Source organism: Dendropsophus ebraccatus, chromosome 1, assembly GCF_027789765.1.
Source record: "Dendropsophus ebraccatus isolate aDenEbr1 chromosome 1, aDenEbr1.pat, whole genome shotgun sequence".
NCBI lineage: Eukaryota > Metazoa > Chordata > Amphibia > Anura > Hylidae > Dendropsophus > Dendropsophus ebraccatus.
Genome location: NC_091454.1, coordinates 163410979 through 163420790, shown reverse-complemented (window position 1 = coordinate 163420790; position 9812 = coordinate 163410979). Strand labels below are relative to the sequence as shown.

Genomic DNA, 9812 nt, shown 5'->3' with positions numbered 1-9812 from the left:
AGAACAGAGACATATAAAATAGACTCTCAACTCCACAATAACACATATAAAATAGACTCTCAACTCCACAGTACCTCTTGTCCAACTCTTAGCTTTGCTCCAGACTATGCTCACATCATGCCTCCTGGCCTCTCCCATCCTGACTGCTATACCAGTGATGAAATCTGGATAAGCTCCGACTCTACTACTAATGTTACTAATCGGTGCCTATTCTAGGGGTATTAACCAGGATATCATCCTGTGGCTAAGGGTACTATTACATGGGCTGATGAAGGCCTGATAATGAATGTTTACTGGGCCTAATACACGGCCCGATAATTGTTTAACAAGGGCTGCAGGGACATTGTTACCAATGTCCTTGCAGCCCTTGTTTAAACTTTATACATTACCTGTCCTGGTTGCAGGGGTCCTCTTGTTCTGTGCTTCTCCCCGGGTCCGCGCGCTCCAGCTTCTGAGCGGCGGTCCCGGCCAGTGATTGGCTGAGCGGCCTGTCAGCTGAGACAGGCCACTCTGAAGCTGGAGCGCGTGGGACCCAGGGAGAAGCACAGAGCAAGAGAAGCCCTGCAGCCTGGATAGGTAATGTATTCTTCTTTGCATATTGTCAGCGCCGCACACCGCTATTATAGGTCACAACCTATATTAACGATCAGCCGATCCAACATGGTGTGTGGGAAAAAATATTAGCTTTTTCCAGTAAATGGAAAGGGTACCTGCTGCAGCCACCACTTCTTCCTTCCTGGTAGACAGAAAAAAATGTAATGGTGGGAACACTTAGACCCTGCCCATCCTGCAATTATAGTATAGAAGTTGGTCTGAAAGGGCCTGTAGCTAGATTGGAACACAACCTGACAGTCATGTTCTGTATAGGGACGATACAGTATGTTTTTTAAGCTAGAATGTTCAGCTATGTAAATTAAAAAAAGGTTGGGTGAACATCCCGAGCCTCTAAATGTAGATTGTAAATCTGACCTTTTAAAAAATTTCTAGTTTTTTTTTTTTAACTACTGTTTTCTCACACATCAAGGTAGACATACTAAAGGATCATGCATGTGGCTTTATTACAACTTGCTATATATACCTTTGATTTCATGTGGAGGCTTTTTCTGTCTTGTGTAATGGAGCAAAGTCAGAGCACATCTGCAGTATAGTCTCATCTGATCACATCAGAGCTAACACCATCTTCTCACACAGAGAAGAGAAAGATGTGTCAGTGCTGTGGTCTGGCTCTGCCGTATGACCTTTATACTGGGGGCTGAAGCATCTTCATTGCTGAACAAAGGCATCAGTGATCTACTCAGATGTCCGAGATCTAACAGTTGATCTTGTTGGATTATGGTGCGTTTACACAGACAGATTTATCTGACAGATCTTTGAAGCCCAAACCAGGAACAGACTATAAAAATGATCAGGTCATAAAGGAAAGACTGGGATCTATCCTCTTTTCAAATCCATGCCTGGCTTTGGCTTCCAAAATCTGTCAGATAAATCTCTGTGTGTAAACGCAGCATTAGATTCCACTCCTGTCAGACAAAAGCAAAAAAAAAAAAAAAAATGCTGCAGCAAGTACAACACTGGACTGGCTATAAGACTGAAAAAACATCTTCTGATCTTATTGGTTACAATTTCCATTTTGGCACATCTTGGTAGGGCTGGGATACTGTGCAGACAGGACAAGGCATTTGACTCCACATGTGACATCCACTAACCAGGCTGGTCATTGTAGGGGATCCTGGTGTGGGGTATGTTCTTGTGGCATCCAATCAGTGCTACTCCACCATACTCAGAATGCCATGATGGCTCTGACTATGCAGATAGGGCAGGCGAGTGATGTCATCGTTCTTGTTGGTAGTGGGGTGAACATGGTACAGTAGTGTGACTGATATATCTTATTATAGTGTGAGGTTAAGGCATCATATAAAGCCGCATTACCCAACCTGTGGCTCTCCAGCTGTTGTAAAACTTTCATGCCAACATGGTGGGAATTGTACTTTTGCAATGACAGGAGAGCCACAGGTTGTGGAGAAATAATATAGACCACTATGGTTCCCAGACGTAATATGGGAACACCTCCTTGGCTTATGCCCTTCAAACACTTGGGGGGGGGGGGGGATTTATCAAACTGGTGTAAAATAGAATGGTCTTAGGTCTTGGCAACCAGATTCCACCATTTTTCAAAGAATCCGCGCCCCTGATTGGTTTCTAGGGGCAACTAAGACCATTCTACTTTACACCAGTTTGATAAATCTCCCCCATAGTGAAAAGACTTGATGCTAGATCTTCCCTGTGTGTTATGGAATTGTATTGTAAGCAGTTTCCCCCTTTTTAAGCTCTGCTGTAAAGTGAGATGTAATCCTAGACGTGGCAGAACAGGTTGGGTTCACATCAAGATTTTATAATACTTTGGGTGGTACCATGTATACCTTTGACTACATTTTGCCTTCTTCACATTTGTATTCTTTATGCTGGATGGAATAGCATTGCATACCATGCTTTTCTGTCCTTGAAAAACATAAAGACGTATATTTTTTTTTCTTTTCCAACAAAACAGTCAATGGGGAACTTATATAGATAAGTGCAGTCTTTGGCTATGTTCCCACACAGTATTTTCGGTCAGTATTTTTTAACCAAAACCGGGAGTGGATTGAAAACACAGAAAGGCTTTGTTCTCACACTGTTCAAATTTTGTGTGTGGCCATCATTTAATGACAAATAATTACTGTTACTTTAAAACAACGGCCATTATTTGCCATTAAATGACGGCCATCCGCTAAGTGTGAACATAGCCTGTGTTTTCAATCCACTCCTGGTATAGCAAAAATACAGTGTGGGAACATAGCCTTGCAGTTCAATATGTTTAAGGGTAGCTTCCCACGTACCAGATTCGCAGCGGATTTCACACTGAGAGTTTGCAGCAAAATCCGGTGTGAATCCTGGTACTGTGATCTTCAATGGGGTAACATACAGCAGAATGAAAATTTTGCTGCAGGTATGTAACCCGGCCCCTTTAACTCCCCACCGCCTCCAGCATACATTACCTGCTCCACGCTGTGGCTGCATCCGAGGCTCCCAGCTCCTGTCGGTCCTGCTCAGCCAATCAGTGACTGCAGCAGGGCTGTGCACTGATTGGCTAAGGGGCACCGACAGGCATTGGGAGCTCCAGATGTAGCTCCGGCGCCAAGCAGGTATCATATACTGCGGGCGGTGGGGAGTTAAAGGGGCCGGGTTACATACTCACAGAAGAATGAAAATTCCGCTGCAGGTACGTTACCCCATTGAAGATCACAGTACCAGGATTCACAGTGGATTTCGCTGAAAACTCGCAGCGCGGAAGCCACTGCGAATCCGGTATGTGAGAAGCTACCCTGAAACGTATCAATTTTTTTTTTCCGTATTCAATAATTTTATTAAGAAAAAGAGTATACAAAAGTATTGGGGAAGTGCCGATAGCATCACATTTCCAACAATACAACAGGAAAATAAAACAATTGAGCGTACAGGCCATAATCCAATAACACTTCTTCAAGATACATCAGTAGAGATGGTTAGTGCCTAAACGACATAACAAGTGAGGGAGAAGCCAAACGGCAGCAGAAGACCCCATAAGAGCACATAATGTTCCTCTAATTATTAGGGAAACCCCCCCCCAAAAAAAAACAACTCCCATCGTAATAAGCCTGTTACGGCAACTTCAAGTAAGAACCGAAAGAAAAAAACAAAGAACAAGTAGAGATAAGCAGAAAAGTATGAGAACGTAACCAGAAGAGGAAAGAGACAAGAGGAAAAGTAGAAGAGCCAATGCCAATACAGACCTTTCACAAACCCAAAAAGAGGTGTCCCAAGCAAACAGCACTTATAGGGACCTCAGACTAATGACCAGGGCGGGAGGAGAGACTACTATATTCCGTTGAGTCCAATCAATTTTTTTACGGTAAGACACGCGCAATAACAGGACTTCTGCAAGAAGAAGAATTTATAGGAAACTATATGATTTTATTTAAAAACATATGCAAACATATAGTTAGTGCTGTGGAATCTGTTGGTGCTATATAAATAAACATTATTATTGTTAGCTACATGGTGTAAACCATTTACATATGCAATGAAAGACAATACGGTTGTTTTCATGGTGTCAATGGGATTGTTCAATCTCTCCAATGTGTCAGTGTGGATGCCGGACCAGATAACATTTCCTCCAGCGTTTTCCTGTCTCTGAAATGTCTGTAGTAACAAAGAGATGCAAAACCCAATGGCAATTGCCTCACTTGGGGTAAGGCCTTGTTCACACCTGCCATGAAGGCTGTGCAGGACCATAGTACACTGGGCACCAAGGATCCCAATGACTATAATAGGATCCATGGGAGTTATGTCTGCTCTCCCTTTATATAGTAGGATTCCCAGGCCTGCTTGAGCGTCTATTTGTCCATTGTTTAATGGAGCTGCCATGCAGGTGTGAACACAGCCTAGTTTTTGCACCAGAACCGTCTCCCCATTGGACTGATAGATGTGAAGCTATTATAATGAAGGGGAATGGTGTAGCCATCCCTGTACCCTGGTGAAGTTTACCTCAGCCCGCAGCAGTAGCAGCCGGCACCCCTGGGTGTCCCCGTATGGGGAGAGGTGAGGGCGGCTCAGGTGAGGGCAGGGAGTGACGGGAGCCCCGGGAGACCCCGGAGCAGCAGCGCCGCCGGCAGTGACACGAAGCAGCAGAGCACACAGGCAGCGGAAGCTCCGAGTCCCCGTGTGTGGAGCGCCTCCTCCTCGGGCTGTGACTTCATCCTCAGCCCCGGAGCTCCCCATCCGACCCAGCGCGGCCCCACCCTCTCCTACTGGAAGATGACTGTTTACCTAACGGACTGTATTCCCGGTAAGTGGCCCGGGGAAGGTGTGATGGGTGACGGTGTCCCGGCTCCCCCTCCCCATTGTATTGTACGAGCCACCTCACACACAGGCCCGGACGCGGGGGGCAGTGGGGGGCTGCTTGGCGACCCCCCCCCTAATGTACGCTGTGCTGCCTCCACACGTGACCCCCCGTATCACCCCGGTAACCCCCAATTGTAACGTGAGGTAACCCCCCCCCCCCCCCCAGCCCGGTGTGTAAGCGCCCCTCCCCCACACAGGACCCTGCATTCATCTCCAGCGGAGGTTCCTGTGTTTACATAGAGGAGTGATGCCGGCTGTGTGTGCTGCTGCGGGGATGGAGTGTCAGCCTGGTGGCCAACACACTATACATTGTGTATATACATTGTATATACACACTACACAGCCCGGGTGATTATACATTGTATATACACACTACACAGCCCGGGTGATTATACATTGTATATACACACTACACGGCCGGGTGATTATACATTGTATATACACACTACACAGCCGGGTGATTATACATTGTATATACACACTACACAGCCCGGGTGATTATACATTGTATATACACACTACACAGCCCGGGTGATTATACATTGTATATACACACTACACAGCCCGGGTGATTATACATTGTATATACACACTACACAGCCCGGGTGATTATACATTGTATATACACACTACACAGCCCGGGTGATTATACATTGTATATACACACTACACAGCCCGGGTGATTATACATTGTATATACACACTACACAGCCGGGTGATTATACATTGTATATACACACTACACAGCCCGGGTGATTATACATTGTATATACACACTACACAGCCCGGGTGATTATACATTGTATATACACACTACACAGCCCGGGTGATTATACATTGTATATACACACTACACAGCCGGGTGATTATACATTGTATATACACACTACATGGCCAGGTGATTATACATTGTATATACACACTACACAGCCCGGGTGATTATACATTGTATATAACTACACACTACACAGCCCGGGTGATTATACATTGTATATACACACTACACAGCCCGGGTGATTATACATTGTATATACACACTATATGGCCAGGTGATTATACATTGTATATACACACTACACAGCCCGGGTGATTATACATTGTATATACACACTACATGGCCAGGTGATTATACATTGTATATACACACTACACAGTCCGGGTGATCATACATTGTATATACACACTACACAGCCGGGTGATTATACATTGTATATACACACTACACAGCCCGGGTGATTATACATTGTATATACACACTACACAGCCCGGGTGATTATACATTGTATATACACACTACACGGCCGGGTGATTATACATTGTATATAACTACACACTACACGGCCGAGGGATTATACATTGTATATAACTATACGGCCGGGTGATTATACATTGTATATACACACTACACGGCCGAGGGATTATACATTGTATATACACACTACACGGCCGGGTGATTATACATTGTATATACACACTACACAGCCCGGGTGATTATACATTGTATATAACTACACACTACACAGCCGGGTGATTATACATTGTATATACACACTACACGGCCGGGTGATTATACATTGTATATAACTATACGGCCGAGTGATTATACATTGTATATAACTACACACTACATGGCCGGCTGATTATACATTGTATATAACTACACACTACACAGCCCGGTGATTATACATTGTATATAACTACACACTACACGGCCGGCTGATTATACATTGTATATAACTACACTCTACAAAGCCTGGTTATTATACATTTTATATGGCTACACAGCCCGCTTATTATACATTGTATGTGACTACACACTACACAGCCCTCTTATTATACATTTTATATAACTACACACTACGCAGCCCGCTTATTATACATTGTATATACACACTACACAGCGGGGTGATTATACATTGTATATAACTACACAGCCCAGTTATTATACATTCTATATAACTATACACTACACAGCCAGTTCATACATTGTATCCAGCTACACACTACAGAGCCCTTTCATAAATTCTATATAACTACACACTACGCAGCCCGGTTATTATACATTGTATATAACTACACACTACACAGCTGGGTTATTATACATTGTATATAACTACACACTACACAGCCCGGTTATTATACATTGTATATAACTACACACTACACAGCCCGGTTATTATACATTGTATATTACTACACACTACACAGCCCGGTTATTATACATTGTATACAACTACACAGTCCGTTCATAAATTCTATATAACTACACACTACACAGCCCGGTTATTATACATTGTATCCAGCTACACACTACACAGCCCGTTCATAAATTCTATATAACTACACACTACACAGCGGGGTTATTATACATTGTATATAACTACACACTACACAGCGGAGTTATTATACATTGCATACAACTACACAGCCCGGTCATAAATTCGATATAGCCGGGTCATACATTGTATCCAGCTACACACTACACAGCCAGGTTATACATCTATACATTTACTCATTTATCTAGCTACTTATGTTTGTATGTCTATGTCACGTTTCCTGTCAATGATTAGTAATTACATATATGTAATGGGTTATTGGTTTATCCCTTTGTGTGGAGTATTTCTGTGGATGTAAATATATAATGGGTTTTTGTGGTGTCCCTACATACAGTACATGGGGTGTACTACTGCTGGGTAAAGGATGTAACAATGGGCTCATTATTCATTGTGCATCATCCTACCATGTAAAACGGTGTGTCATGGTAGGTCGGCACCTCACGTGTCACTATACCTGATCCCTACTGACAAGCAAGTTGGAGGTGTCAGATAGTCTATGTAATGTACAGTATAGATGCCCTGATACATGAGCCCTAGGTACAGTCATATCTGTTTCATGCACTGTGTATACTGTATATGTTTTATCCTATGTTTACTGTTTGTTTTATTCTTTACTGTATATGTAGTGGTGTATGCCATACAGCAGAATCCATTGCTCATTGACTTACCTTAGAAAAAAAACACAAATACTGTTATAATTTTATTTTTTGGTTTGTATATAGCCAACTATGGTTTGTATACAGCAACATTAAATGTACACACACAAAAAAAACAGCCTATGTGATGTCTGGTACAGAGCAACTCACAATATACCACTATAATAGTGAAATCTGGAGGAACACAGGTTACATGAACTGTCTGCATAGTGACAACATAGGGTGGTGACATTGCCTCTTCCTCTTCTGTGGCATCTATAACTGTAAGGGTTACCAAAGCCCAGAGCCCCGCAGGGATACTGTGAGTGACACAAGGAGGGGGTAAGTAATGGCTGTGGTACAATGGGGGAGTATTAATGGGGGTACTGTAGTACTCCAAGTTTCTCCAGCCCACTGCTGCCCTGTTAAACATAGATGACATTTTTATTAGTGTGCATATACGGGGCATTGTCCAGAAAACTTTGTGGGTACCACTGCATGCTGTATGTAATTGAATGTTTTAACTGCGTCTTAACCATTAACTTTATTTTGAACAGCAAAGAAACAGAGGGGATACATGTGCTCATCTGTATATGAGGAAAAAGGCTAGGTCTGCATCTGGGTCGGTTCGGGGCTTTCTTCACAAATTGTATTTGTCAGTGGCAAATGGAGCTGGCCATTCTACTGCTTTATGGACACAAACAGTTCTAACAAAAAATCCTGCTGGTTTTCAGTAGCATTGTAACAGGACAAAAAAATGCTGTAACTTTTTTTCATCCCGTTATATAAAGGACTCTGCAAAGGAGGCCCCAACATATAGATTGCATACTATAGACTAGAATAAAAACAAATACATTAAACTGATTCTATGAATGGATGTTGCTGAATGCCAAAAAAAAAAAAAAAAAAAATGCATTGCAACATATGTTTTTTCTGTATGCAATGTTTCTTATGTATATAGCAAAATTAAATGTAATGAAACAGACAGTGAAACAAAAACACAGTGTAAACTTAGTCTATGGCTAAAAACACATGACGGATTTCACGCTGCGAATTCGCAGTGAAATCTGCGGATCTATGGCCTGTCATTCTCAATGAGAAGACACACTCGCCTCAGGGGAGTATGCCGCAGTGCACTGATCGGCTGCCCACCAGGAGGCCCTGAAGCAGCATGAGCGGGGACCTGGTACAGTATCTTCGTGGGCTGCAGGGGTTATTGGCGCTTAGTTTGACATAGTCACAGCAGGATGACAATCCCGCTGCGAGTATGTCAGCCCATTGAAGTCAATGGGCAAGTATCCGCAGCGGATTATGCTGTGATTTTGCAGCGAGAAATCTGCTGCGGATACGTTGTGTGTAAAGGCACCCTAGTACTTAAAGGAGAAAAAGAAGTAACCTGCTGATATCTTCATATAGCACATGGGGCACTAAAGATTAAGATACGTTTTTTTACCATCACCCCCAACGCAGTTTCTGTGATATTAGGATTTTATCTCCTGTGCTGTGGTGCACTACTGCCCTCAGTGCACTGATTCAACCCCCTACCCCCAGCCATCCTGTCCCTCTTAAAAATCAGCAGAGTGGGCCGGCTGGGATGTATCGGTGCACCTGGGGCTTTAGTTCTGCCCCTAGTGCACTTTTTAGCATATGAAATAAACTAATGTCACAGAAACTTATCTTCATCCTCAGTGCCGCGTGGCCTATAGAAAGATATCAGTAGGCTACATACTTTTTAACCTGCTGATAGTTTCCCTTTAATTCATTCTAGATTGGTGTAAGACACAACATAATTGAACACAATGAAAAAACAAGTCAGAGAGGTAAAGGGGTGTGGGTGTCAGATGGAACGGAACCCCCCTTCCCCCACCAAATTATGGGATGCTGATGTATACATACAGGTATAAGCTCCATTGACTTTAAG

The 9812-nt window shown here is 43.2% G+C and overlaps 1 protein-coding gene across 2 annotated transcripts in view; it reads left to right on the top strand.

The window, feature by feature from the left end:
• Window positions 1–4551: 4551 nt before the first annotated feature.
• ATP8B4 (ATPase phospholipid transporting 8B4 (putative)) overlaps window positions 4552–9812 on the top strand; it is a 185987-nt gene continuing 180726 nt past the window's right edge. The window contains exon 1 of one of the 2 annotated variants that reach the window (XM_069983371.1): window positions 4552–4864. The gene's annotated coding sequence lies outside the window, so the exon portion shown is untranslated. Of the gene's footprint in view, window positions 4865–9682; window positions 9712–9812 lie in introns of those variants that run through there. The other variant, XM_069983382.1, reaches the window with a different exon arrangement.